The sequence below is a fragment of the Hibiscus syriacus genome, unplaced genomic scaffold, assembly GCF_006381635.1.
Source record: "Hibiscus syriacus cultivar Baekdansim isolate YM2019G1 unplaced genomic scaffold, ASM638163v2 tig00110813_pilon, whole genome shotgun sequence".
NCBI classification, from domain to species: Eukaryota; Viridiplantae; Streptophyta; class Magnoliopsida; order Malvales; family Malvaceae; genus Hibiscus; species Hibiscus syriacus.
The window spans coordinates 782,378-809,508 of NW_024062871.1; the positions used below are offsets into that span (position 1 = coordinate 782,378).

The 27,131-nt window shown below is 32.5% G+C and overlaps 1 pseudogene; it reads right to left on the bottom strand.

The window, feature by feature from the left end:
* LOC120141795 overlaps positions 1 to 25,317 on the bottom strand; it is a 33,938-nt pseudogene extending 8,621 nt beyond the window's left edge.
* Positions 25,318 to 27,131: the final 1,814 nt, after the last annotated feature.

Below are 27,131 nucleotides of genomic sequence, written 5' to 3' on the forward strand. Positions count from 1 at the left end.
CTTTTAAACATCTTTCTTTTTTACCACTTTATTTTTCGATCACCGTCAGAAACCAAACACCACCTATCATTGATCATCTTTCGTAACAAAATCGGTACCAAAATGTTCGTATTTAATTCCTCATTCTTCTCATGTGATAAGTTTTCCATGAAACTCACTCAAAATCGACAAAATTAAGCACAAAAAATCTATCATTTTTTAGATGTTTGGAGACTTTATTAGATTTATGATTTGGTGTTTGTTCAAAAATATTAAAGGTAAAAAACATTTTTTTTTTCAAAAAGACGAACAATACATCTCAAAACTAACTTCATGAAAAGGTCATTGAAAGATTCAACGGTAATTAATTGTCGACGACAGTAAAAAAATGTAGTGGTAAAAAATTATTTAAAAATTCAGTGGCATAATCGATACACTCTAAAGTTTAGTGTTTAAAATGACGTCATTTTAGGCATCAGAATAGTCGCACCAAAATGACATCATTTTGGTGTGGCATGCAACGTCAGCAACTCATGTCATTGTCTCGTTAGCGACTTAACGGCAAGGTGACATGATTGAATGTAAAACTAAAGCACTATGTTATAATTGAAAAAATTAAAAGTTTAGTAGTATAAACGAGTAAGTGAGCAAAGTCCAGTTGTATATGAATTAGTTTTCCCTAAAAGAAAACAAGAAACCAAAAGAATACTAACATGGGGCATAGGGCAAGAAAGAATAGTAACATAGACCTCCCTGGCTACCTTGTCAAGTTCGTCTCAGCATGGCTACTTTCCAAAACCACACTCTTACAATCTATATCCAATAATATTAGTTAACAACTTGAGTTTTAGCTTAACACCGTCTTTGCCTAGACCAGGGCTAGCAGCTTTTATGGAAAGAGCACACAAGTCCGGCAAGCAGAGAGACTTGTTAGATTGCGAGAGTGGCAACAAGAAGTAAATTATTCCTTGTTGAAGTTCCTCATCAGGCACTTGAAGCACGCGGATTGGTGTAACCGGTTTTCGTCCAGACACGAATTTTTACTTGGCGGAAAAAATAATGTGGATAGAAAATGGTTTTGATTTAAAAAATGTTTTGGGAGTCGCTATTTACCTTTTTGAGTTAGGTAGGTCAAATACCTAAAAATAATCTTTTAAAATAGTTTTTAAGAAAACATAATTTAAAAGATAAACTGATATGCGTATAACCAAAAAATTTTAGTAAAAATAGATTCGTGGTCGATTAGGTTTAGGGAATGATTAGCACCCCTATAACGCCCAAAATTAGTACTCGTTAATTATAATTTGTCTCTATTATTGGAATTTTAAAATTCAAAAATATATTTAATTCATAATCATGTTATTTCAAAATAATTTTATTTTTATAAATAAGATATTTATTTACTTAGAAATATCAGAAAATGACTTCTAGGTGCTTTAAGACAACCCATTTCTTAATATTAAAAAATAAATAAATATTAATAAAACATTTCTATAAAAATAATTAAAATAAAATAAAATAATATATATATATATAATTTATAAAATATGATATTTATTTATTTGAGAATGTCAGAAAATGACTTCTAGGTGCTTTAAGACAACACATTTCTTAATATTAAAAAATAAATAAATATTAAAATATGATTTATTTTTCTTATAAAATAATTTAATTAAAAAATATCTGGTTTTTATAAATAAGATATTTATTTATTTAAAGTACCAGAATAGGACATCTAGTTGCTTTAAGACTGCCCTTTTCTTTGATATTAAAAATAAATAAATATTATTATTTAAATATATATATATATATATATATATAAGAATAGGATAAAAATAATAATTAAAGCAATAATAATATAAAATAATAATAAAATAATATTTCAAATAAATAATGATAAAAGAAATTATCAATTATAAAATTAAATTGAAAAGTATATTAAATAAAAATTATCAAACTATTAGGGATTAAAATATAATATATATAAAAATTAATGGTCTAAATCAATTTATCATAAAAATATAATTACTAATACTGTAATTATCCCTTAATTATTAATCAGTGATTAAAATAATAATTATTAAAATTAAAGGCTCTAACTTGAAATAAAAAATTTTAAGTGTTAATAATGTAATTTAGTCTTAATAATATATACGAGATTAAAATGTAAAATATTAGAATTTAAAACTATAATTCGAAATATTAATATAATATGTACATTAATAATACAATTAATCCTTAATTCTAAATATATATATAAACATATATAATTAGTGGCGAGAATATAAATAAAATTAAATTAAAATACCAAATTAGAAGACATATAAATTGATTTTAGTGGCTAAAATGAAAGTTTATAAACTTTTGGTGACTGCGCGTATGGTTTAACCACGTGAAAATTTACACAAATACCCCTCCCCCAAAACGATGCCGTATGGGGGAGGGTATTTAAACCCAAAAATCGGCCCCCTTTGGCCAGATCTCTCATTCTTTCATTTTGAGTTCTCTCTCTAAGGGAGAACTCTCTCTATTCTCTCTAATTTTCTTTCAACGGCGAGAGTCCGGCCATCGCCGGTTGTCGTATTCCGACGCCGATCGCCGTCGCCGGCCACCACCCACGGTGGCCGAAAATTACAATTTTACCCCAAATTAAAGCCTATTTTACCCTAATACCAAATCCAGAGGTATTTTAGCCTAAAACATTACCAAAATGCGTAGATCTAAAGTGGTTACCTCCGACGTTTCAGTTTTAACGGCGTAGGGAGGCTCTGACGAGGTAAGTCTTTTAGTTTTTCTCTTTCTTTCGAGTTTGTAGTTGTAGATTGTTTGTAGTTATTGGTCGTTTGCTTGTTGTCCTTCTTCGTTCATGGTTATTGTTTGTTGTGTGTGTTATCTCTGTTCTCTCCGCCGTCGCTCTATGGGTTTTTTTCTTTTCGTAGGTATGGTGGCCTTAATAGCCACCACGAGGTTTGTCTTGGACTGGTCACAAATGGCGACCTTTGGTGAGTCACCGAACTATGTGGTGACTCACCTTGGTAGCTGCGACGTGAAGGGGGCAGGTGGCTCTTCTGGAGTCTTCGATAATGGAGGTAGAAGGTGGCTGAGGCATCTGGCAGCAGTGGGTTGAAGCAGCGACGTCGGCAGCAAGGCGTTGGACCACCTGGCGTCTGAGGCATCGGCGACGTCTAGAATGGCTTCAGAGGCGGCTGAAAACCCTTAGAATCAGCGGCTAGAAACCCTTAGAGTCGGTGGTTGGGGCTAGGGTTAGAAAACCCTAGCTGAAATGATATAAACCCTAAAGGGTTTGGGCCTTCTATTGGGTCATCCGGGTTGGGCCTGAAACTGTAATCAGGCCCCGTTTTGGGCCTTGTATTTTTTTTTATTTTTTATTTAATAATAATATAATAATAATAAAAATAATAATAAAAATAATAAAAATAAAAATAATATGAAAAAATTAGTGTTTACAGCTGCCCCTCTTTGCTCATTCTTGTGTTAACAAGAATAGAGCAAAGACGAAGAAAACAATAATTTTTTCATTTGGCTTCTTTTGAGTAGGATGGAAATGTTGAAAACATTCTGTCTAAAAGTCCTATCATCTTGCACTGTAGGTCTTACAGATGATCCGAAGGTTTTGAAAACATCATGCACTGAAGGGCTTACAGATGACCCGAAGGTTTTGAAAATATCAAAAAGCTCCCGAAGGCTTTTTGAAAACATCATGCACTGCAGGTCTTATGGACGACCCGAAGGTTTTGAAAGCATCATGCACTGAAGGTTTTATAGATGACCCGAAGGTTTTGAAAATATCAAAAAGCTCCTGAAGGCTTTTTGAAAACATCATGCACTTCAGGTCTTATGGATGACCCGAAGGTTTTGAAAGCATCATGCACTGAAGGTCTTACAGATGACCCGAAGGTTTTGAAAACATTATGCATTGAATGGCTTACAGATGACCCGAAGATTTTGAAAATATCAAAAAGCTCCCGAAGGCTTTTTGAAAACATCCTTCACTGCAGGTCTTATGGATGACCTGAAGGTTTTGAAAGCATCATGCACTGAAGGTCTTACAGATGACCCGAAGGTTTTGAAAACATCATGCACTGAAGGGATTACAGATGACCCGAAGGTTTTGAAAATATCAAAAAGCTCTCGAAGGCTTTTTGAAAACATCTTGCACTGCATGTCTTATGAATGACCCGAAAGTTTTGAAAACATCATGCACTGAAGGGCTTACAGATGGTGGGAAATAGTTTACTAAGTAAGAAACTATGAAAATCGTTTTCTTACTATTCAACAATTTCATTTTTAGAAAAGATTAAATTAGAAACTTTGGAAAGTGTTTTTCTCATTGAAATAACTTGTTGATTGGGTAACATGCCCCAAAATAATACTTCTTTTGTGGATCGCGTCCATCTATTTTTCAGATGTTTACGTGATTCCCGCATTTGAGGTTTTGAATTCTACCTTTTTATTGTAAGGTATTGTTCATCATGAATCTTCTTTTTCATATAAAAATATGCAAAACCTTATGTTTGAATGCAATTAAATGTAGCAATGTAATGCATTTTCTGTTATACAAATGTCGTTATTATGAATACATGAATGTTTATGCAATCTTCATTTGACTTCAAAGTGGTGAACTCGGTCTTCCTTCACTTCATCATTTATTGCCAGGGTTACCTTTGGATATCAGTGTAACAACCTATGCCATAAAGCTGAAGAACCATTTGATTAACTTGTATCTTTGTGTCTTCTTTGTCTCATGAAAGTATTAGAAGAAATGTTTTATTTAGGGTACTCTTGTTGTAGTCAAAATTATGACCTTGATGCCCCATTTTATTGTGGATAAAACCAACTTTCTTTGTATGGACTTGTATAGAAATCCAATAAAGCTTTCATCTTTGAAAAGAGAATCTATCATCTTTGAAGAGAGAATCTATTATCTTTGAAGAGTGTAGATGTAGATATTCCTGACTCAGCAGAGATTAATTAGGAAAGTAGAGTATGTTCTGATTTGTATCTTGAAACACATCATAAGGAGGATTTATCCTAATTCCTTTCATGTCTCCACATCTAATTAGATCTGAAACAAGGCCACTTGAACCATATCATGTCGAGATGCTTAACAACAACCTGTCATTCAACCTTAGTTGGATCCAATAGTTTCTTGTTGTTAAAATTTCTACTTTCCTTTTATGGAAGGAAATCTTCATCTTGGATCCATAAATGGAAATAACATATGATTGCAACATTAGTTCAGCATCAGAATAACTGGTTCGTAAAACATGTGACAATACATTAATCCTTTCTCGTGGCTTCTACCCGGATTTTCGTAAAGCTTTTGATAACACACTCATCCTTTCTTGTGGCTTCTGGCTAGATGTTTGTAAAGCATTTGACAACATATTCATCCTTTTCTATGATTTCTGCGCAGATTTCTGATCAATGAAGCTCTTTGCACAGTATTCAAAGCTTTTGTATGATGTCATAAGACCACTTGAGAACAAAACTCAGTGGGAATATAAGTGAGATGTTGGTGTGTTTCATGACCAAAACTAGATCAAATTCATGAGATATGCTAGTGCCGAATTGAATAATAGATACCAACTTCTTTTGATATCATCTCTGGCAAAGACAAGTGTGATATCGATCACGTTTTCTTCCATAATGAGTGTTTTAGGAAGTAGAAACACATCAGCTATAGGATCCATATACATAAGGAAGTTCATGGAATTCTTGCTGATAAACCAAATAGATGAAAACTCAGTTCACTCTGACTGTCAATGATAACCCCAGTAATAACGGGAATAAGGGTAATATACATAAATCAAGCCTCCCTCTTCAATGTTATCAAGTAAGCAAAATTGATGTGAAAAACATCTTCGTAGCCCCAACAGTATGATTGAAACTAACTGCAATGAATCTTAAAGAAATATTTCCAATCATTACCGACACACAGAATACAAAATTAAAAGCCGAGATTTTGAGGAACTGAACCATGGATCGAGTAGTCTGCCTGGGGACCATCTTTATTCATGAAACCATGATGTAGCTTAACAAAGAACACGTTGTCATGTGACACATGATTAAGAAGATTGGGTATTTGAAACCATACTTGCTGAGTAAATATTTGTTCAACAATATGACCCTAATGCAACTGCCTGATGAACGAAGCAATTATGTATAGTCAGCTCGACTGTTACTGCTTTACCATTTTCATTCTTCATACATTTCTATCTCATTGGAAATTTTTTCTCAAATCAATGATCTTTCCACAAGATGATATATGCCTTCAACATGTCCCAACAATTGCTAATACGAACGTTCAAAATACGTCAACATTCCTATTCCTATTTGAAATGGGCTTTCAGCATGCCCCAACATTGGTTAATACAATCGTTCCAAATACATCAACATTCCTGATTCTGATTGAAATGAGATTTCAGCATGCTCCATCATTTGCTTCTTGTTAATGTGAGCTTTCAAAAATGCCAAAATATTCATGTTGACGTGGGCCTTCAGAATTCCCCACATGAATCATTTATGTTTGAAATGGGCTTTCGAGATGCCCCAATATTCTATTTCTGGTTTACTCTCAACGCCTGTTTAACTTGAATATCATGATCTCCACGAGGTCCAATTTTGACAATGCACTGTTGTGGGTACTTGTGGCTTTATTCATGCACCAAATATGTTTATCTTGAATACTTTCATTCTGGTGTCACTAAACAGCAGTTGTCAAGTAACTTGAGGAATTCTCTTCATATTGTCACAAACTTAAGAAGTAATCAATAATTCAGACGAAAATGTCTGAGATATGTTTCTCTTCTTAATGAGGTGCCCATTTTTTGGATCTGGAGGGATCTAGTCAAACAGAGTGGTATGCATCGCTTGGTAATTCATTTCAGGCTGACACAGTGAACCTTGTTTTCAGTGAAGGCTTTTTCTAGAATATACTTTTCCATGCAACATGTTGATTCTGATAACTACTCATCTGATTATGAAGCGATCTTTCAGAATGATTTCACAGATATTGATAGTTCTTCTGATACCAAGGAAATCCTGCATTCTGATTCTGATGAGGAGAATAAAATGTTATAATTGTCGAAAATGGGGTACTCTGTAACATCCCAAAATACGGGTTAGTGAATAAATCATAAAACTTCAGAGTTTAGTGATTTAAGTATGATATTTGTATAGTCCAATGATTTGTTCGGAAATGTTTCCTGAAAGTTATTAGTAATTATCAAAGGAATTAAGGGGCAAAATGGTCATTTAGCATGAAAGATAATTTTTTCTCCAATAAAATAAATGAATCACGTGGGGATAGGGGAAAGAGTTATCTGAAAACTCTTTCTTCTTCCTTCTTCTCCCCACCGTGGAAGCTAGGCAAAGGTAAGGGTTTTCTGATTTGTTGATTATTTGTTAAATTAAAGGTTAGGTTTTGATCATTAGATGATAACTAAGCTTAAGGAAAGCTTAAGTTGTCTTATAATCAAAAGATGAAGAAGTTATAAGAGATTTAAGAAAACGAGTTTTTATATGAAATCATGGAAAAGAGTTGATAAGTTGAATTTGAAGTTAAATTTGACTTGTCATCATGCTAATTAAGGAATATGAAGTGTTAGAATTGTATTTAGAACATATTGAAATTTGAGTATGATTCTTGAATTACATATGAAGGATAGGATTTTGAAGTTATAGATGATTTTCATGGATATAAGTTGGTTTAAGTAATGGTAGTTAAGTTTAATGACATGATATGGGTTTAAAATAGAAGAATTAAGTGAAAAATTGATGATTTTCGGGGTTAAAATATAATTTCTGGGTAGAGGGAACTGATACCCTATGAAGGGAATCGATTCCCCCTCTTGGACAAAAATTCCTGTATGTGCAGGGGGAACAGATTCCCCCCTGGGGGGTATCGATTCCCCGGGAACAGATTCCCCCTGGGGGGTATCGATTCCCCCCTAAATGAAAAAATAGAATTTGATTCATTCAACCGGTTTAAGTTATTAACATCAAGTTTAAAGTTTAGGCTTCTGATAGTTGTTTTGAAATGTTATATTTATGTAGATATTGAGCCTAAACAAGTTCTGGAATAATCAAAGGATTAGAATTGATTCAAATCAAACAAGGCTAAGGTGAGTGCAATTTTAATTGTACTTATATTATTGAACGAATATTGGCTTGCGATGAGCCAGTGACGGAGTTACTGTGGTAAGAAGTGACTCCTAAAATGTTATTTGATTTGTGATGCATGCAAAACATTATATATGGATGTTTTATACATCATTGGGGTGTATTTTTGATAAGTATATTTACATGTTTGAATTCATAATTCCATAAGCACAAGCATGTGATTGATATGAATATTATGTGTGCATGAGTACATGAAAGTGGGCATATGTGTCTTATATTATTTTATGTGACATGATTGATGTGAACATATGAGAATAAAATATGAGATATGTGAAATTAATATATGTGAATACATTCATATCTGAGCAAGATATAACATATGTGTTTACATGAACACATGAGAAATGATATAAGCTATATGATATGATCTACATGATTACATGCACATATAATACATGTGATATGATATGAAATGACATATGAATATGTAATAGGTGATACATGTGATATGATATGTGATATGATATGAAATACATGGTTACACATACATGTGGTATGTGATAGAAGAGAAAGAACAAGTGATGAGAAATGTATTCATAATAAATGCCCATAGTATATGATACGAGAGTTATAGGTATAGTTGGCATGTCAAGAGTCAAGGGTTACATATGTCCTATAAGACATAGGATAGGTCTTACGGGACATAGATTACATCATTCGGGGATGACAGGTCTTTCGGGACACAGATGACATCCTTCGGGATGATAGGTCCTTCGAGACATTTATACGAGCTGTGGTGACAGCATATGTGTGCACAACCTCAGTGTACTCGCATACCTCTATTCTCAATAATATATATGGGCAATACAATTAAAAGATAAATTAAAGTGAAAGTGGCACAAGAAGGTAAGTTTTACATGTACATGACATGCTTATATATATGTTATCGTGTAATAGATACATGCATGTTGAAATGTCATGATCAAATGATAAGAATGCATATTCATGAATTGGTTGTTAAATGTTTACTTATTGCCTCACTAAGTCTATGACTTAGCGTGTAAGTGATTTACACGTAGGTACCAAGAAACGAAAAGAGCAAGAATAGAAGTGGCAAGGATAATATTATTACTAGAAGATCAGATCAGAAGTAATCGACAAAGTATGTATTTTGGTGTGTATAGAGTGTTGGCATTTAATAAGTCGTTAATTACGAGCACTCTGATGGAGTTTGTATTTTGTGGTCATTTTTATGTAAATTAACTTATTTTGCTTTAAACAAAGTTTTAAATTTCTCTGTTTTTCAAAAGAGTCAAAGTTTGAAAAGTCAATGTGACACCTCATACTTGTATTCGATTCGAGTACGGGTTGGGGTGTTACAGTTAATGGCATCAGAGCTAAGGTTTAGTCGATTCTCGGTATAAACCGGATTCTAGAGCGTTTTATAAGGTATACATGCCAACAAAATAGTGAAAACTTCTGATCTGATGGAATAGTAAGTGTACTGTCTTGCTAATAGAATTAAAATACTATGTTATATTAGATATATGATCATAAGAGTTTCTAAAGTGAAATACAAGGTGATAGACCTGAAGGTAATAGCATTCACCTGCCCTGGCCAGGCAGGGAGAAGAGCGAAAACCTCAGGGAATGTCTGTATAAGATTAGAGAGTGATTCATGATGTTGAATGATATTATGATGTGTTTTAATTTTATACTTCTATAATTCATAGAATTAATGTATTGAAAAGAGTTGAGAACACCCGAGTTTAAGGGTGAATTTGAGAAATGTTCCATTGTTATGGAAATTTGATTAAATGGTAGGAAGATAATATTAGAAAATTTTCATTTCTCCAAAGTGGAGAAGTTAAATTGAGTAGTTTTATTACTGCGTAGGTAAGCTAGAAGTATGGTGAATAAATGTCACCATAAGAATGTTAAAATATCAAGTGACGTGGTTATCAATTGTAGAAGAATTTATGAATAAGTACATGAATGATCAGTTCATAAAACAAATGAAGATCGAATATATGAGATTAACAAAGAAGTTACACATGCATGTGTATGAGTATAAGTTTAATAAGTTAAACAGATTTATTGTTGTGTTAATTTTGATTAGAAAGGATAAGGAAGAACATGTGATTGGTTGTTTAGGGCTTGCGCCTTAAATTAAAAGAGTGTTACTGGTTTTGAAATTGTTCTCAATTCAAGAAATGATTAATCGCGTTAAAATTCTATAGAGAGCTAAGAATAAAAGAATTGAAGAGAAAAAAATTTAGACGATTAAGAGAATTAGTGTTTAATAGAGTTAAACACCATTAAAGAAAGATAGAGATTCTGGCTTTCAACTTCAAACCAGATATGAATTAGTTGTATTCTCTGCCACAGAATCAAATCAGATGAGAGTCAGACAGAATAAAGAAGTAGGGTCTGATATTTGAAGATTAAATAAGGAGTTAATTGATGATAAGTCAGGGTTAAAGACAACCTTTGTGAATTGGGTTAAAAGCTCTGTTAGAAGTTATGAAAATTGAAGCAAGAATATTATTTTAAAGGGATATAAATGAGTTTAAGTATGTGTTTGTGAGATGAGGATTTGAATGTTCAAGAGAAGATATAGAGCAATAGAAAAGTTTGAGAATGAGTAAGTCGGTGAACAATTTATAAGATAAAGGAAGTTATAACGTTCGATTTTAATCAGAGAAATAATATTGCGTGTGAGTAAAAGTCCAAGTTTGAAAATTTGAGTAAGATATCATTGGAAATATATATATATATATATATAATAATAATAATAATAATAATAATTTGATTGAAAATATGGTATATGATTGAGTGGATAAGGGTTGTACTCTAGATTAAAAATTAAAGATTTTGTTTAAAAATTGAGGTGTTATTAAATAATGTTAAAGGATATCCACTATTATAAAGTGGAGAATTTAGATGAGATAATTTAGTTCCTATGCAGTTGAGCTAAAATATGGTAAATAAATGTTGTAATGAGAATAATGTAAGATTTATTGATGTGAATATTGTTTCGGAAAAAGTTTAAGAAATAGGTATGTCAGTAATTATTTTATAAGATGGAAGATGTTGAAATGTTGAGAGTAAACAAATAAAATTTCATGATACATGAGAATGAATGTGGATTTGATAAGTTAAGTAAACTATTGTTGAGATAATTCTGATTGGAAGAAAATATAAAGTGAATTAATCAAGTATGATACGGATTTGAATATGGTTAGGTATTTGGATCCTATATATATATATATGATTAAGGCAATGAGAAGAGTATTTACAGGTTTTAAAAGGCGCTTTGAGGAATAAAAATAATGCAAGTATAAGAAATGATAAAGAATAAAGTTATGTGAAAATAATGTTAAATATTAAGATTATGAAAATGTGATAGATATTATTAATCATATATAAGTACAAGTGTTATTATGATGTTTTTCATATAGATATGGAAAACGTAATGGAGTAAAAAAATGAATGAAATGATTTATATTGCAAGGAGATTTTAATTTGTGAAAGAATAAAGAGATAAGGAAATTAAAGGATAGAGTTTAAAGGTTTAAGAATGAAAAGGGTTATGATGAGGTGTAAAGTATAACTTTGGTATAAAAGTAAGAATTTTTCAATTCTAAGTGGAAAGGATAAAGAGTTATGAATTTTGTATCAGAATTTCAGTAGAGACTAAATTTGGAGGTTTATGAAGAAACTGATTAAGTTAGTATCCTTTATCATACTGAGGTAAATATTTCTTGGTTAAGTATGTAAGGTTATATGAAAAGATTGTTGGATTTTGTAAATTGCATGTCTTAATTATATCTGATGAAGATTTAAGATTATCTCAAAGTTGTGGAAATCTTTGAAAAGGTCTTAGGAATTTAAATTAATTGTAGCATTGATATCTATGCATAGACAAATAGTGAGTTTAACAGATTATTCATACTTTAAAAAGGATATGTATGATTGAGTTCAAAAAAATCATGGGAAAATTATTTACCTTTAGTAGAATTTGTCTATAATAATAATTATCAATTGAGCATTAATATGACTCTGTATGAAGTTTTATTTAGGAGAAAATGTCGGACATCATTAATTTGGTTCAAGTTAAAGGATCATAATTTTAATTTCTAGGATTTATTGAAAGTGGTTGAGGATAAAATAAAGATAATTTAAGATAATTTCAAGATGACATCTAATCAACAGAAGTATTAGGCAGACTTGAGACAGAAATAAATTGAATTTTATGAAGACGATAAAGTTTTCTTAAAGTATCGTATTAGAAAAAAAATTAATTATGCAAAGAGGAGCGTATAATAGAGTTTAAAAGATCGGAAAAAGAATGTTTGACTAAGTTAACCAAGTGTAACATGTATTGGTTTAAGGTTGTGTTTCTTAGCCATGTAAATATAGTAAAAGAGATAAGGATTTATTTATATGTATGAAGGAAACTTGAGATATATTTGAATGATAGTATTCTCTCTAATCAAGTTGTTAAAGATAAGCATGTAATTTTTTAGATGAAAAAAAAGAGTATTGACATCAATTTCAAGATTGATATGAGTAAAATTTAGAAATAAAGGTGTATAATAATTTGGATGAAGATGGTATAAGAATAAATGTTTGGTTTATGTTGTAAGTCATTAGAGATTGATGAAAGAAATCAATGGACTCATGATGTTGAGTGATAAGGATTAAGATTACCGTATGGATGGAACCTTATTATTTCCATGATGAGTGACATTATATTTATACGAATTTATAAAGATTAAAAGGTGTAGAATCGAATGAGTTAAAAGATAGGAATGAATGCAATTCCTTGTTGATTGAAAATAAGTTTAGTAATTGCAACCACGAAGGGAAAGTTAAAGACTTAAAGTCATATATGTTGTCATAGGAAGAGTTATTATTGAGTTTATTTAATGAGTAGTAGGTTCGCAAGTAAAGAAAGATATCAAAATAGTTTTTTTTGTGACATTGTGTAAAAGAAATGCTGGAAACTATTAAGTTAGTTGAATAGAAATATTGAGATTTTGTATGGACGGATTGGATCAAAGCAATTGAAGAAAAGTGAAAAAAAATTTAATTAAGATAGTGGATAGTTAACAGAAGTTCTATATATATATTTAAAGAAAAAAATGGAATTTCTAGATAAGTGATAAAGTATTTATTAATGTCTTGTTCTAAATAAGATTCTCTGTATAGTATAGCTCAGTCCTACATTCATTGGACCTTATGGAACTTTAAAAGAGGTGGATCTGTAGTATAATATGGAAGTGCAAATAAGATATAAGTAGACAGTTCCCATCCCTTTGTACAATGAAAATTCGAGGACGAATTTTCTTAAGGGGAGAGATTTGTAACATCCCGAAATACGGGTTAGTGACTAAATCATAAAACTTCAGAGTTTAGTGATTTAAGTATGATATTTGTATAGTACAATGATTTGTTCGGAAATGTTTCCTGAAAGTTATTAGTAATTATCAAAGGAATTAAGGGGCAAAATGGTCATTTAACATGAAAGATATTTTTTTCTTCAATAAAATGAATGAATCACATGGGGGTAGGGGAAAGAGTTATCTGAAAACTCTTTCTTCTTCCTTCTTCTCCCCATCGTGGAAGCTATGCAAAGGTAAGGGTTTTCTGATTTGTTGATTATTTGTTAAATTAAAGGTTAGGTTTTGATCATTAGATGATAACTAAGCTTAAGGAAAGCTTAAGTTGTCTTATAATCAAAAGATGAAGAAGTTATAAGAGATTTAAGAAAACGAATTTTTATATGAAATCATGGAAAAGAGTTGATAAGTTGAATTTGAAGTTAAATTTGACTTGTCATCATGCTAATTAAGGAATATGAAGTGTTAGAATTGTATTTAGAACAAATTGAAATTTGAGTATGATTCTTTGAATTACATATGAAGGATAGGATTTTGAAGTTATAGATGATTTTCATGGATATAAGTTGGTTTAAGTAATGGTAGTTGAATTTAATGACATGATAGGGGGTTTAAAATAGAAGAATTAAGTGAAGAATTGATAATTTTCGGGGTTAAAATACAATTTCTGGGTAGAGGGAACCGATACCCTATGAAGGGAATCGATTCCCTCTCTTGGAAAAAAATTCCAGTATGTGTAGGGGGAACAGATTCCCCCCTGGGGGGGTATCGATTCCCCGGGAACAGATTCCCCCTGGGGGGGTATCGATTCCCCCCTAAATGAAAAAATGGAATTTGATTCATTAAACCGGTTTAAGTTATTAACATCAAGTTTAAAGTTTAGGCTTCTGATAGTTGTTTTAAAATGTTATATTTATGTAGATACTAAGCCTAAACAAGTTCTAGAATAATCAAAGGATTAGAATTGATTCAAATCAAACAAGGCTAAGGTGAGTGCAATTTTAATTGTACTTATATTATTGAACGAATATTGGCTTGCGATGAGCCAGTGACGGAGTTACTGTGGTAAGAAGTGACTCCTAAAATGTTATTTGATTTGTGATGCATGCAAAACATTATATATGGATGTTTTATACATCATTGGGGAGTATTTTTTATAAGTATATTTACATGTTTGAATGCATAATTCCATAAGCACAAGCATGTGATTGATATGAATATTATGTGTGCATGAGTACATGAAAGTGGGCATATGTGTCTTATGTTATTTTATGTGACATGATTGATGTGAACATATGAGAATAAAATATGAGATATGTGAAATTAATATATGTGAATACATTCATATGTGAGCAAGATATAACATATGTGTTTACATGAACACATGTGAAATGATATAAGCTATATGATATGATCTACATGATTACATGCACATATAATACATGTGATATGATATGAAATGACATATGAATATGTAATACATGATACATGTGATATGATATGAAATACGTGGTTACACATACATGTGGTATGTGATAGAAGAGAAAGAACAAGTGATGAGAAATGTATTCATAATAAATGCCCATAGTATATGATACGAGAGTTATAGGTATAGTTGGCATGCCAAGAGTCGAGGGTTACATATGTCCTATAAGATATATGATAGGTCCTACGGGACACAGATTACATCCTTCGGGGATGACAGGTCCTTCGGGACACAGATGATATCCTTCGGGATGATAGGTCCTTCGGGACATTTATACGAGCTGTGGTGACAACATATGTGTGCACAACCTCAGTGTACTCGCATACCTCTATTCTCAATAATATATATGGGCAATACAATTGAAAGATAAATTAAAGTGAAAGTGGCACAAGAAGGTAAGTTTTACATGTACATTACATGCTTATATATATGTTATCGTGTAATAGATACATGCATGTTGAAATGTCATGATCAAATGATAAGAATGCATATTCATGAATTGGTTGTTAAATGTTTATTTATTGCCTCACTAAGTCTATGACTTAGCGTGTAAGTGTTTTACACGTAGGTACCAAGAAACAAAAAGAGCAAGAATAGAAGTGGCAAGAACAATATTATTACTAGAAGATCAGATCAGAAGTAATCGACAAATTATGTATTTTGGTGTGTATAGAGTATTGGCATGTAATAAGTCGTTAATTACGAGTACTCTGATGGAGTTTGTATTTTGTGGTAATTTTTATGTAAATTAACTTATTTTGCTTTAAACAAAGTTTTAAATTTCTCTGTTTTTCAAAAGAGTCAAAGTTTGAAAAGTCAATGTGACACCTCAGACTTGTATTCGATTCAGGTACGGGTTGGGGTGTTACATACTCAGAGGCTGAGGCTTCAATAGCCATGGAGAGATGTGGTCTAGATTTATCAATTGCAGAGTTGACAAATTTTATATGTGCTGCTCAAATGGCTAAGGCTTCTGACGCACTTCTTCCAGTAGAAGATAGGAAACCATTATGCAACGACCCCAATTACAAGAAAAGGTAAAACTCGGGCTATGATTTTTGAAAAAGGAAGAAACAGAGGAAGCTTGAAAAGAAGCTTCATAATGAAGATGATCATGCAGTTTATCTTCTGAATCTAACGATTGGTTTTGGGGTTCCTATCGAACCAGATCAGATAACTCAAAGAACATTTCCAGAAGATACTATTGGGACTTCTTATATCTACTACGAGAACGTGGTACTTGCTCCAGTTGGTGTTTGGACCGAAATATCATGGTACTTATACGATGTAGAGCCAAAATTTGTAGATTCAAAGTATTCTTGTGCTGCTGCACGGAAAAGGGGCTATATTCATAATCTGCCAATTGAGAACATATTTCCTCTTATTCCACTTCCTCCACGCACCATACATGATGCTCTTCCATTGATAAAAATATGGTGGCCTTCTTGGGATCCAAGAACAAAGTTGAACTATTTACAAACATGTACGGGAAGTGCCAAATTGATAGAAAGGATCCGTAAGGCTCTTGAAGCTTATGACGATGAGCCACCTTTGAGTGTCCAGAAGTATGTTCTTGATGAGTGCCGAAAATGGAATCTGGTATGGGTTGGAAGGAGTAAAGTTGTTCCACTTGAACCTGATGAGGTGGAAATGCTTCTAGGTTTCCCTAAAAACCATACACGAGGAGGATCTGCTAGAGACATATTCACCGGTGGTATCAATGTCTTGTCTTTTTTCTCTGGGATCAGTGATGCAGGGGTTGCCTTCTACTGTCTTGGCATACCTTTGAAAAAAGATACGCAAGAACTGAATGGTGATCGGTTAGAGCAATTAATGAGTAGGTTTAGCGAATTCGATCTTGTTGTTGGTGACATCCAGTGTAACAACCTTACCGGAAGAAATAAACATCACCGGGATGAACTAGAAGATTTTTGTTGGTGCATTTTCTTGCAATGATTGTTACAGCGACTGTCTCTTCTGTTGCTCCAAGATATATCACACTCTCGTATGAAAGGTATACAAGTGTAGAATCTGTTCCGATGTTAAATTTAAGTTCAGCAATCTTCTGAAAGACATAATGGATATAATCCTGACAAGGAAAATGATCGACATGGAAGAAGTATCAATGATGTATCAAGACTTGAGCCAGTATCATGGTATAACCAGAGTGCAGGTGGTGACTTTTTCATTCCCATAATACACCTTAATGGGACTTATATATCTGTGATTTAATCTTCTAGAGAACATGGATTGATGGCTGGGGAAAATAATTTGTCTGGTGATGCTTATTGCCCTCAGTATGAGATAAGTGATAATCTTTCTTGATGGATTGCTAATGATGTCACAAGAGAGCGTCACAAGTTCAATTCTCCGGATTTTCTGGACTCTCAGACCCCTTGCCTTCAAGAATGTGAAATGCTTCATCTTTTTCGCATCACTTTCTTTTTCTACAATAGAAGTAGAATATGCAACAATTTACTTTAAGGATCTTCCTCATTTGAGACTATCATGTTTGAAAATGTTTTTTTCTCATTTCTTTACTGAAGAATGACAGAATTTTGTAAAGTATTTCCCTTTACAGGTTCATAACAAAATTAAATCATAAGACATGAAATTAATGAATATCAAATAAATCAATTACTCCTTTAAATCATTCAAAAATCATAGTCATATGGCAAGTGTCAAAATTATTGACTGATTTAAGGTGTAGGTTGATTATGGTAAAGTAAGGTCTCTCAGGTTAGTCCAGCATATATGTCTCTTTGGGTTTCTATTTACTTGAAGAAATAATTGTTATGCTTATATGGTAGAGATACTTCTCGTTATTATGCTCATCTCGTAGAGATACTTCTCGTTGTTATGCTCATCTTGTAGAGATACTTCTTGTTTCTAGTCTCTCAGGAACATCATTGGGATGTGTGGTGCTTCATTAAGAGCTTAAGATCGTCTCTTATGTCGTTGTTGCACCATTTAATATTCGAGCCACCTTTTCAGGTTTTCAAATCGAATCCTCCTTTGGTTTCAAGATGTTATTCACAATTTACATCTTGAACCCCCCCTTTTATCATTTTTCATATCATGCATTAAAGATTTTAAAAACCAATTTTTTCAAATAAAAATCAATCTTGAGAGGCGGAATGAATTATGAAGATATTCTCTTTTAATTAGATGCCTACAATCTTGCTTTGCTTGACTTGGATCTGCTTTGCTGGGGATTTTTCCATAAGATTCATTCATCTCCAGTATTTCTTGTACTTCGTTTTGAATATGAATCTTTGAACTAATTGTACTTGATCAATCTTGTAACTTGAGGCTCTATGAGTCGCCTATTTTAATTTAATTTTTTCCTTTTTTGATTTCTTTTTTGTTTTCTTCTTCAAGTATAATATTTCTTGACAGAATCTGAGTTTATTTCGTTTCTCAGAACTTTCCCATCCATTTCTGCCAAAATCAATGCTCCTCCGGAAAAGGCTTTTTTTTATATGACCCTTCCTAATTAGGCATTCATTTCCCACATAAATCTTTATGTATAGGCAAGATCATTTTTTTTAAAAACTAGATCACCCTCTTGGAACTCTCTCGGATGTACTTCCTTGTTGTGATCTTTCATCATCCGTTTCTGATGTATCTACCCATGGTAAATAGCTTTCAATCTCTTCTCATCAATAAGGTTTAATTGATCAAATCGAGCTTGGATCCCTTCAACCTCCTCCAATTTTACCTCTTTCAAGATACAAAGTGGTGGGATCTCAACTTAAATCGGTAAAACTGAACAATAAGGTATTGCCCCAGTGATGTTCGAACAGTATTTCGATATGCGTATAAGGTAAAAGGTAGCTTCTCTTGCCAATCCTTGTAAGTTTCAGTGGTCTTCGTAATGATCCTCTTAACATTCTTATTTTCTCCTTCAACTGCCCCATTCATCTTTGGGCGATATGTCAATGAGTTTGCATGCTTAAATGGTGTAAAAAGTTCAGTCGTCTCATACATAGAAGTATTTGTAAAAAGAGGTATCTCCAGGGGGATGAATATTCAAGATTAACTTTCATTTACATGAAAACAATGCAATTAATGCATGATATATTAATTTAAATCAATCCCTTTTTTCTTCTTTGAGTATGCCCCAATCACTCAAAATTATCTTCAATAAATTGATCCATGATGCCTCATCTCGTCTCTTCTTGCAGGAAGATTCACGGATAATTGAAGTTTGGTTCTTTTGAAGTCTTTTGGTTTTACCAGTATGATGGTTGTATATTTGGAAGGACAAAAGTGTGACTTATGAAGTCATGTATATGGTGGAATGTAGTATCATAAACCAGTAAACATCTGGAGTTGATCTCTCAAAAATAGGTAGAGACATTTCTTCAGAGTCTCAGATAATTGTAGTGTCAGGATTTGGTTTTGGTAAGGGTTAAGTAGTTGGCGTTGGATGGGATATAGAAGATATAATTTTACCACTTGCCAAAGATCTATAACTCTTAAAAAATTAAAAGAATATTTAATCTACCTGATACTCAAGAATTTCAAGATTAAAACTTAATTCCTTGCTCATAACCATAAAAGCAACAAAAATTTATTTATTGTACAAAAGGTGGAGAAAAGGAACAAAAAACAAGTTCAAACAAGATGTTGAAAATGAAAGGTACTACAGTGGTAGATATCAACTTCCACTTGTTTATCTATCATGCCTCATTATAATGTTGGGTGTGTAATATGACTAAGGTTGTTGTCTTCATTTGCCCCCCATTTCTTGATCATCTTTTGTGTCAACTTCTTTGGATAAACCCTCAAATGTACAAATCTATACTTCTTCTTGATCAGTCTCTATCATCATCTTTTTCTTCCCCGAGTGGAAATTGGACTCAATTTTATATTCAGAACAGCTTCCATTGGTGATGACAGTTTTGTTTTGATTCTGAATGCATCTTACAGTTGTGATTGGAGTAGTATTCACCAGACTCTTTATATTGCGCACTGCTTCACTTGTCCTCAGAAAATTTGATACAAATATTTGAGGTTTCTTCAGATTTACATTTTTCCCATTCATTCTTAAACTTGTGGGCCAGTCTCGAATTACCTATCTTTTCATTTCTTTCTCATTTTTTAGCATCAGAGAAGTATCATGAGTTGAATCTGTCATACATACTTCATATTCCTCAATTTTACTTGTTTTCTTTTCAATATCTTCTGTTGTATGATCTTCATTTACCTTGACCTTGTTAACTTTATTTTGAGGTTTGAATCCCAATTGTTTGATCAAAATGGATTGACTGTTAACATCCACTCTTATGATTTTATGAACCAAAAGGTCTTGAACTTGTAGTTTGAAGTTACCGCAATTCTCGATGGAGTGTCCTCGGATTCCAGCATGATATTCACAAAAGATTTTCTCATTATACCATCTTGGGTAAGGAGTCAATAAAGGCTTATCCTGACATGGGCCAATAAGATGGGCTTTGAGTAACTCATGATATAACTTGCTGCATGAAACTGAAGGAAACTTGGGTAGAATTTCCCCTGACATCACTATCACATTACAATTATTTACTTTGATTTCTTGAAGACCTTGTGACTAACGATATAGATGTTTTCTTTGTTTAACTTTCTTCAGTTGCACTGAAATTTCTTCCATGCTTCTCTTCAACTTGATCTTTGTCGCATTTTCTGGGGTCATACCCGATTTTTGGAGATTTATCGAATTTCCACATCCCTTGACAAGTACTTGATCATTTGTTTCTATTGCATCAGCTATATCATTCATAATCCCATTCAAATCTTTCACAATAGGATCCTCTAAGGGTTTCTCTCCATGGATTACAATATTCACCCGGTCCATCAATTTGGTCAGTTGTTCCTTTGAATCATCCTGGAAATTTTTTACTTGATCAGTCATCTCTTGTTGTGTCTCGATAAATTGCTCTTGCAGTTTCTCGATTCTACCAACCCTTGCTAAAATCTCATTCATGGCTATTATCCTTCTTTAGGAAGACCAAGTTAGCTCCACTTTGATTTCAAAAATTCTGTCATGGAATTCTCCATGAATTATTCCAGTTGTCATGATTAAATGCATGTAAAATAGTTTGAAATAAAATGTAATTATGCAAATATGAAAATACAAAAATGAAAATATAAATACAAACGTAAAAATGAAAAAAATACAAAATGCAAATGTAAATATGTGAATATGTGAATGTAACAATAAAAATACAAATTGTGCAATACAAAAGCAAACATAAAAGTATAAATGAAAATGCAAAGATGCAAAATGAAAATGCATGTATGAAAAGGTGTTACTCAAGAGTGATCATCTTAGAACAAGTTTCATTGAACACAAAAGTTTCTGTGCATCAAACAAAACTTTATATATAGGGGACAACTTTCAGTCCTATCTTCAACAAAACTTTACATATAAGGGATAACTTTCCCTCCTAACTTCTCTAAAGCCAAGTAGTTCCATTCATGCTCAACGTTGAATTATCAGTCTGCTTCAATTCCTTGTAAAGTCAGCTTGGTCTATCAGCTTATGGGCCATATTGCTGTCTGGACTACAGCTTCTTCCATGACATTATGGTGTTTCTTCATCTTCTGTGTCACTTCTCGAAGTTGCTCATTTTCCCTTGTAAGAGAACCTTTCTATCCAAGAAGTTCTTGGATTAGATCTTCATAGATGTTGCAGTTATTTTTCAGTTTGGTAACCCCTGTTATCCACTCTTCTGGAGTGTTTCCTATGCCAGCTTTTTGGAAAGCTTGACTGGTCTTTTGGAAATCTTCATGCATGGTTTCCACTTCTGTGCTCAATTTCTTGTTTTGATCCTTCAAATAACATACTTGAGCTTCATAAAAACCTCCTCTACTCTGCGTGTCCCAACTGATACTCTTACCGTAGAATTCTTTTGGTATCAAACTGGCAGGATCTTTGTGTAATACTTTTGGTATTAATATAACAGGATCTTTGCGTGCATAACTTGCTTCTATCCTCGGGGTTTCCTCGGGATGTCTTTCCTTGGCCGCGTCATGTTTTTATTTGTCATAAAACTTTTTGTTTATTTATGAATTCTTTCCATTGATTAGCAGTCTTTCAGTCAACACCTTTTGGTTATGCTATGATCATGCAATGCAAACAAAAGAAATCAATAAACAAGTTAGAGCAAACATGTATGAAAAATAAAAATGAGAAATGAAAAAATAATTGGTTAGTACCAGTTAATGGAAACAAAGAAAATTCTATCAAGGTATAAAATCCTAACCTCATGCTTTCTAGTTCCATGCTTAGTTTAGAAAATTAACCTAACTGCATGATTTCTAGTTCACAAGCATTTATTTAAAAAATAATGGAATCAAATAATTAAAAGCTAGAGCTTATTTCTCCTTTGTGTACATCTACGGACAGGGTTTCAGTATTGTCTTAGATCAGTAGAATTTCTAGGGTTTATTATATGCAGTTTCAGTTCTAAGAGTAAGGTACTCGAACTGTCCTTGTTGGTGCCTCCTCAAACATTTGACAAACAAAAAAAATGAAATTTAATATCTAAAAATAAAATAAAAACATAATAATAAAAAAATATAATAAAATATTATAGTAATAAATTTTGAAAGAAAAGATTATAAATTAAATAAATATATTTTAATTTCTAATTGATAGAGACAATTTATAATTAATTTCAAAGCTGATCGCATCCCAGCGGAGTCGCCAAGCTGTCGTAACCGATTTTCGCACGGGCACGAATTTTTACTTGGCGGGAAAAATAATGTGGATAGAAATGGTTTTGATTTAAAAAATGTATTGGGAGTCACCATTGCCTTTTTGAGTTAGGTAGGTCAATACCTAAAACAATCTTTTAAAATAGTTTTTAAGAAACATATTTAAAAGATAAATTGATCTGCGTATACCAAAAAAATTTAGTAAGAAGGGATTCGTGGTCGATTACGTTTAGGGAAGGATTAACACTCCTATAACGCCCAAAATTGGTACTCATTAATTAAAATTTGTCTCTATATTAGAATTTAAAAATCAAAAATATATTTAATTCATAATCCTGTTATTTCAAAATAATTTTATTTTTATAATAAGATATTTATTTACTTAGAAATATCAGAAAATGACTTCTAGGTGCTTTAAGACAGCTCATTTCTTAATATTAAAAATAAATAAATATTAATAAAACATTTCTATAAAATAATTAAAATAAAATTTATATTATAATTATAAAATAGGATATTTATTATTTGAGAATATCATAAAATGACTTCTAGGTGCTTTAAGACAACCCATTTAATATTAAAAAATAATAAATATTAAATATGATTTATTTTCTTATAAAATAATTTAATTAAAAACAATATCCGGTTTTATAATATATTTATTTATTTAAAGTACCAGAATAGGACATCTAGTTGCTTTAAGACTGTCCTTTTCTTTGATATAAAATAAATAAATATTATTATTTAAACAATATAATATATATATTTTATAAGACTAGGATAAAAATAATAATTAAAGCAATAATTAAAATAAAATAATATTGCAAATAAATAATGATAAAAGAAATTATCAATTATAAAATTAAATTGCAAAGTATATTAAATAAAAATTATCGAACTATTAGGGATTAAAATATAAATATATATAAATTAATGGTCTAAATCAATTATCATAAAAATATAATTACTATACTGTATTATCCCTTAATTATTAATCAGTGATTAAAATAATATTAAAATTAAAGGCTCTAACTTGAAATAAAATTCTAAGTGCTAATAATGTAATTTAGTCTTAATAATATATACGGGATTAAAATGTAAAATATAAGAATTTAAAACTATAATTCGAAATATTAATATAATATGTACATTAATAATACAATTAATCCTTAATTCTAAATATATATATAATATATAATAGTGGCGAGAATATAATAAAATTAATTAAAATACCAAATTAGAAGACATATAAATTGATTTTAATGGCTAAATGGAAGTTTATAAACTTTGGTGACTGCGCGTATGGTTAACCATGCGAGAATTTACACAAATACTCCTTCCCAAAAGGACGTCGTATGGGGGAGGGTATTAAACCCAAAAATCGGCCCCCCTTTGGCTATATCTCTCATTCTTTCATTTGAGTTCTCTTTAAAAGGGAGACTCTCTCCCCTTCTCTATAATTTTATTTCAACGACGAAAGTCCGGCCATCGCCGGTTGCCGTATTCCGGCGCCGATCGCCACCGAAAATTACAATTTTACCCCAAATTAAAGCCTATTTTACCCTAATACCAAATCCGAAGGTATTTTAGCCTAAAACATTACCAAAACGCGTAGATCTAAAGTGGTTACCTCCGACGTTTCGGGTTTAACGGCGTAGGGAGGCTCGACGAGGTAAGTCTCTTGGTTTTCTCTTTCTTCGAGTTTGTAGCTGTTGATTGTTTAGTTATTGGTCGTTTGCTTGTTGTCCTTCTCCGTTCATGGTTGTCGTTTGATGTGTGTGTTCACTATGTTCTCTCCGCCGTCGCTTTCTGTTTTTTTTTTCTTTTCGCAAGTAAGGTGGCCTTTATAGCCACCACCAGGTTTGTCTTGGACCGGTCACAAAGGGCGACCTTTGATGAGTCACCGAACTATGTGGTGACTCACTTTGGTAGCTGCGACGTGGAGGGGCAGCTGGCTCTTCTAGAGTCTTCGATGATGGAGGCAGAAGGTGGCTGAGGCATCTGGCAGCAGTGGGTTGAAGCAGCGGCGTCGGCAGCAGGGCATTGGACCACCTGACGTCTGAGGCGGAGGCGTCGGAATGGCTTCAGAGGCGGCTGGAAACCCTTGGAATCAGCGGCTAGGGATAGGGTTAGAAAACTCTAACTGAAATGATATAAACCCTAAAGGGTTTGGGTCTGGCTAGGGATAGGGTTAGAAACTCTAACTGAAATGATATAAACCCTAAAGGGTTTGGGTCTTCTGTTGGGCTATCCGGGTTGGGCCTGGAACTGTAATCAAGCCTTGTTTTGGGCCTTGTATTTTTTTTATTTAATAATAATAATATATATAATAATAATAATAAAAAAATAATAATAAAAAAATAATAAAAATAATATGAAAAAATTAGTGTTTACAAGCATCGACTCTCAGCAGCAAAGGAAACAATTCGGATTCTAGGAAACAATGTTCTTGGCTTGGGTTGGTTGTCTGAACTCTTATGTACAACCATCGATGTGAACCACCTCAGCAGCTGTCGGTGAGTGTCGGACTCTGCTCGAACCTCCTGTTACAGCTTTACCTGTTTTTGAGTTTGAAATTGTGCAGTCACAGGCACCCATTTAGACTTCTATAATATATTTTGGTGATATATTTTTAAATTTAAATGCACAAACTAAAGAGTATGAAAACATTTAGAGTTTAGAAACTAAAATTTATCTTTGTTGTTGTTGGTCAAAATTGCAAGTAGCGGAAAAGTCACTCACCGGTTTTTCCACACTTCAACAAATGCTGTGTTAAGCTCAATGCTTCTCAATTATATTCTTGTAGTTCAATGATGTATATTCTTCTATGAGACTAGACATGAATTATTATAGCGAACAAAATTATCCAATCCAATGCCCCCACTATCTGATTGTTCGTACATATAATATATTAATTTTATCAACGAGTACAGTGAGGTGGAGTTTTCCAACTCAGTAAGGCAAAAATGAAAATGAAAGCTCGGTATTCCTTTTGAGGTTGGAGGAACATGGGAACAATAGTATAAGAGGCAATATACATTGCCGATGACCCTTGCCTCCTTTTCCAGCAACAATTGTTTAAAATTATTGTACTCATTTTCTCCAATATATGCCCACTTCTATCTGTCATCTTTCCCTTTGGTCTGCTTCATTCCTCGTGTAAAGGCCATCTCTACTATGTCATGTTCCTATTTTGCACGATATTCAAGGTTTGGACGTGTTAGTTTGTTTCGGACAAGAACATCTGCAGTGGGTAGCTTTGTCATCCCTACAAAACATGTGAGTTGTGGAAATAAAATAATACTAGATTCTTCATTTCTGTTTATTGAGTTTTTAAGTTGACCTAGGGTTAGATTGTTTGGATGATTAACTTTATCATCCACATCCTGCATTCTACATACTTGATATTAAAAATAAATCATCCAAAGGAATCAAATTCCCAGGAAAGTGATTGTATGCACTTGAAAAAGCTGATACTGGGATTTCTTTTCCACTGTATCAGAGAAACTTTTAATGCATCCAATAAAACTCAAACATCATGCTTCTGGAGATCCACATTATGGCATGCAAGGGTGTGGACCTCTCTTTCTGTTCAAGAAGATCCCGTAATTAGACCCGTTAATTTTGAGGCATAAAATAACATGAATAGTACGAATCAAACGATCTAAATGATTAAATGGATGATTGTTATTTCTAGGGTTTCGAGTTGAGCATGTTGTTTGTAGGAATGTTTGAGTATTTATTATCAAATGATTAAAAATCTTTTAAACAAAATACTTATAATCACTTCAAACTAATAAAAAAATAAGATGAATGCCACCAAAATTACATGTATTTAAGATTACATAGGTTAACAAAGTCCTATACATGCATCTTTAAAAAGAACTTCGATCTCGGACAGATGTGTTGAACTTAATTTGTCTTTTTAACTTTAAAGGTACCATAGTTCGATTTGGTTAAAGTTGCAAGGAAAGGGGAGAAGATATATATACAATACACATAGTTTTCTTAGCAGAGAAGCATGCACAATTAGAGGTTTAATTTGTTGATTGAATTGAATAAGTGAAACGTGTAAAGGTTAAGCTTATTGATTGTGATCATTAATTCATAATCATTCTTTTAACAAACTCAAAACCAAAGCTGCAAGGGGCTACTAGGGAATTCTTATGAAGAAGCTATACATAGAAAAGAGAAAATAATTTGAGAAACAGCTGGAACCAAACTCGGCACTCAATTCAAGGTAATTGAAGCCATGAATGTAGAGATGGGTATATGGGCTCAGGCCCGTGGGTTATCCGTTTAACCCGTGATCCGTGTGGGCTTCGGGTCTCAAAAATTGAAGATCGTTTAAATTGCGGGTTTTTTAGCCAGGACCGTTAAACCCACGGGTTTAATGGATATAACCGCGAGCT